A 4,846-nucleotide genomic window follows, 5' to 3' on the forward strand; every position below is an offset into this window, starting at 1 on the left:
GGAATTCTCCATACTAAAAGAATGTTTTCAGTTTAGAGAGAACCCAACTGCACAACATTCCTGAACTGTGACAATCTTCGCCCCACATCTAATATTATGTGGTGGATCTTTTTTTGCTGAGGAAGAGGAGACTACTTTCTACTACAGTGATTTTTCCCTTCATTTCAGTGCTCCACAGATATGACCCGAACAACCGAACTGATGAAAATGCTTTATCGGGAGGGAATAGATGAGTGTCTTGGATTTGCTTAAATATCTAATAACGTCACTTACAAAGGGCACATATCTAAACAAATTCCACAATGTTCCACACACACATACACACACAAGAGGTTTCAGAGCCTGGGCTGAATAAAGCTTTTCTCTGGCAAATGACCATAAGAATCCACAAAGCAGAAATGTGTACAGTGCTTCTGTTTCTCCACCAGCAAGTTCACCCACTAGAAAGCTCAAAAAGATCTCTTTCCCACCTCACAGTGTTGTCGCAGAATGCAAATGGGATAACGCATGTGAAAATGTATAGCGAGATACAAGAGGGAAGTGGACGTGGCTGAAGTGATAGGGCCTCCTCCTACCATATGGGAGGACCCCGGTTCAATTCCTGGGGCCTCCTGGTGAAAAAGAAGAAGAAAAAGCGTGCCCATGTGGCGAGCCAGTGCCCATGTGGCGAGCCAGTGCCCGTGTGGCGAGCCAGTGCCCGTGTGGCGAGCCAGTGCCCATGTGGCGAGCCAGTGCCCGTGTGGCGAGCCAGTGCCCATGTGGCGAGCCAGTGCCCGTGGGTACCCGTGTGGCTGGCCGAGTGCCCTCGTGATGAGCCAAGTTCCCACACGGTGAGCCGAGTGCCCATGTGGTCAGCCAGTGCCCGTGCAAGTGAGTCACGCAGCAAGACGATGACGCGGCCAAAGAGAGACGAAGGGGAGAGTCAAGGTGAAGCGCAGCAGAGACCAGGAACTGAGGTGGCACCATTGACACGGACCCTCTCTCCACATCAGAGGTCCCCAGGATCGAATCCTAAAGGAGAAAAACGAGAAGACAGAAAGAGAAATAGATAGAGAAGATCACACAGCGAACGGACACAGACAGCAGCCAACAGCAGGGCAGGCGGGGAGAGGGAAAATAAATAAATAAATCTTAAAAATACATATCCAAGAGTGGGGAATTACCAGCCTCGTTCTCATGGACGATCGCCTATTGGATTCTTTTTTCCAAAAGGGAGGTCCACATTGGTTCACAGCAGGGCTGTCATCCGGGAGACGAAGCTCTCTCGGGGGATTTGTGACACTTTGGTGGCTTGCGTTCTTTTAAAAGGGGGAGGAAGGTGGATGTGCACATATTCTGGCTTGAAGAGGAAGAGATGGAATTCCAATCGAAAGGATAAAAGTAAGCCCGGAGAGGGAGCAAGGGTAGTGAGTCTGGCTGGAGTTCAGGTGAGGGTTTCAATCGTAGCGCCACCACCTATCACCCAGGTGATGCCAACAGTCCAGTGTGATGCTCTGAGCCTCAGTTACCCCTTCTGAAAAAACAAGGGAAGGCATTGGGAGAATTTAGGGAGGTATTTTTTGAAAACCACTTACTACTGTGCTTTTCCATAGAAGACATCTGGAATGCATAAATACCCATAGAATATAAATATAAAACAAATAATACAAATATAAACCTACACACTCCACCCTTCAATCTGCGGACACACCTCGGAATATGCGGTTGTTCGAACCATCATGAAACAATTCTGATCACGTCTTCTGTTAATACCATCTAGTATTGTTTTCAACATTTTGTGTGTGTTACATCACCGACCGGAGGTGACCCCACAGATGGTGAGTTCCATTTATTTCTGAAAAGACCAAAGCGTGAAACTAAAGTTTTTCCCCCACACCTGCGAAGTGATTTTCAGTGTTACTACAGAATACCAGGAAGCGTCTGTTTTTAGCCGCAGTGACGGTAGATTCTATTCCTTTAAAGTTTGTTTCCTCAGCGGTTTGTTAGTGAACCTGTCAGCTCGGCTCAGCTCACCCTACACAGACGTGTGGCTCCCTTTTATTCACAAATATCTCCCCACACCCTTTATTTCCATCGTGTCATGCCTGGCTTTCTTTTATGTCCCTCACGTTCTCCTTCCAAGTCATTCCTGGTGTTTAAAATCTGATCGATGGACAGAGGGTGGACAAATGACACTTTTTTTTTAAGTCCCCAAGAACCCCATAAACCCGGATGGAAGGTAGCCAGGATTTAATCACACGTGAGATTGAATTTTGTTTATTTTCGGCTTCTTGTGAAAGTTTTAACTTTCCCTTCAAAGCGACACGATTCATCCCACTGGCTTTAATCAAGCACGACGCGCACGTAATTTGTCCTTGGCGTGGGGGCGGGTGATGAGGGATGTGTTCCCATTTCCTCCCGTGGGACTCAGGATGCGAAGATGACCAAGGCCAAGCCTGACGTTTCCTTCCCCTCTCCAGAAACAAGGCGTTCCGGGTGTCAAGGACTCCCTTCTGACCTGGGACGGGCAGGTAAGGGGAAGGAAGCAGAGGGGATTCCTGGGGCCTGTGGGCTGGGGGTGAGTTCCCGGCTCTTTATTGACTTGGCCAAAACCATCGCGCTCTCCTTCAAGCTTTGTCACTGTACAGTTCAGGGCTGCAGATCTTCCGTGCTCTCTTCGTTCTTCTTTTGCTCTCCTTGTGCTTTGGCCGAGTCTGAGCCCCTCTGCTGGCTATCGTTCCTCTGCCCCGTTGCAGAGGGAGAAGGAGCCGGGGAAGAGTCTGGAAATAAAGGAACACACGAAGAACCAAGAATGAACGAGGGTGTGCGGTCTGGAGAACGGATGATGACGAGAAGACACCCCGGAAGCTCAGATTCCCTGAGCCCACGCCCCCTGGAGAAACTGTGGCTAATTTTCCCAACACCCCTGTTCATTTTACAGAGGAGGAAACTGGCCTCCAGGGGCGGTACCTCAGTTTCCCCAGGTCACACAGTGAGACCCCATGTGAAACCCAGTGCCAGGTGACTCGAAATCCCACCAAACACACAACCTCAAGTTTTATACGAAGGCACGTCCTGGGCACGCAAGATCATATTTGCTCTGCGCAGCTCAGAGAACATACGACCCGCAATTAAAAGGTGCATGCGGAACGCACACGGTTCCTTCGGATATTTAAATCTGACTCACTGCTGATCAGGCTGCCCGAGAGGTAGAAACTTCCCTTCTCTTTGAAAGTTTCAAGCAGGGTCAATGACCATCAGTCCGAGCCACTCTAGAGGGGGTTTCCACACTGGCTGGGAAGTTGGCCTCCGGAAACTCTGAAATCCCTCACACTCTAAAATTCTGAGTCCTACAATAAAACAAGACACTTCAAGAGGTTATTAAAAAGTGTAAAGAGCAGTTGGATAAAGGTCAACAAGCAAAAGTGACAAAGGATGTATTCAGTGGCCCCCTCCTCACAAGCCACTGCATTTGGCTTTCCCTCTTGGTGCATTCCGTTCTTGCCTTCACCCTCTAGCCCCAGACACTGGTGTAGCCAAGACCACATCCCTTGTGCTTCTGAAACTGTCCCTTGTTCCCTTTTCCCCTCCAGGAGGTCAGAGCTTCAGGCTGGACTCAACCACCAAACAGCTCAGAGATCTTGGCCAAGTGACTTAAATTCTCTGGGCCTCCTTTTGTCCTTCTGTAAAATGAGACGATTAGGCTAGTTCTTTTTTGCTCGTTTTTTTTGAGGTACCAGGGCTGGGGATTGAACCTGGGACCTTGTATGTTGCAAATCGGCGCTCAACCACTGAGCCACACGGGCTCCCCTGAGTTGGTGTTTTCGTTCGTTTGCTTGCTGTTTGTTCTGTTTGTTTTTAGGAGGCATCGGGAACCAAACCCCAGGCCTCCCGTGTGGGAGGCGGGTGCTCAACCTCTTAAGCCACGGCCACTCCCTTGGGGCTAGCTCTTGATGGATAAGTTCCTTCCAAATATTCGATCCCGCGATTCTGCTCTGTGCTAACAGAGGCTAAGGAATAATGCGCTGTTTCTCCCATACAGCATATTTCTATCCTCCTCTGCAGACGTTTCGAAGGGATTAAATAAAGCCGAAAGAGGAGGCCTTCTTTAATCTAATCCAGGGCACTCGGCAAGGCAGGGAGTCTCCCACCCAGAATGAAAATTGCCCCACAAAGATGGCTGTGGTCCCTGCCTTCCTCCCGGGCACAGGCTTTTTCTCAGGAGGAAATGGGACTTGGCCCAAGGTTGTCTGCCCGGGGCCTGGGAAGGAGTTATCCCCCAGGGCGGCCGATGAAGAGAGCGTCATGTGCCAGCCCGTCGCCCCCCCGGGGCTCCTGGGGCCACCGCTGCCAATTCCGCCTTTCACTGCGGATGAAAGGGCCGGGACTCAAACACTTTCTCACAGTCCGTCTCCGCTGGAAGGAACACTTGCCATGGCAGTCACGCGAAGAAACATTTTTTGTCTTGACTTGAGCTGCACTTTCTTCGACATGAGCCCTTTTCAGTTTTCCCCCCTTCTAATTCCTTTTTGGCCTCGTGTGGGCATACCCGAAAGGCTGCGCCTCTGTCCCTGGTGACGTCTCACAGTAGGACTCCAAGCTGGATTTCTCAGGCCGCCTGGCTCTCCGTTATTTTCTCGTTATTTTCTGTGGTTTGGGCAGCACCCGCTTGGGGATTCTCAAAAACTCCAAATTATTTTTTCTCACACCTCTTCTGTCTTCTTTTGTGGTGTTTTTTTTTTTTTCTGCTTGTTTGCTTTTAATTATTATTATTTTTAGTTTACCTTTTCTCACTTAAATCTTAGAAGATTGGAAACGCCACATTCGTGGGCAAGTTTGGGTAAGGCAGGCTGACTGGCACCTTTTT

Source organism: Dasypus novemcinctus, chromosome 28 (genome assembly GCF_030445035.2).
Source record: "Dasypus novemcinctus isolate mDasNov1 chromosome 28, mDasNov1.1.hap2, whole genome shotgun sequence".
NCBI classification, from domain to species: Eukaryota; Metazoa; Chordata; class Mammalia; order Cingulata; family Dasypodidae; genus Dasypus; species Dasypus novemcinctus.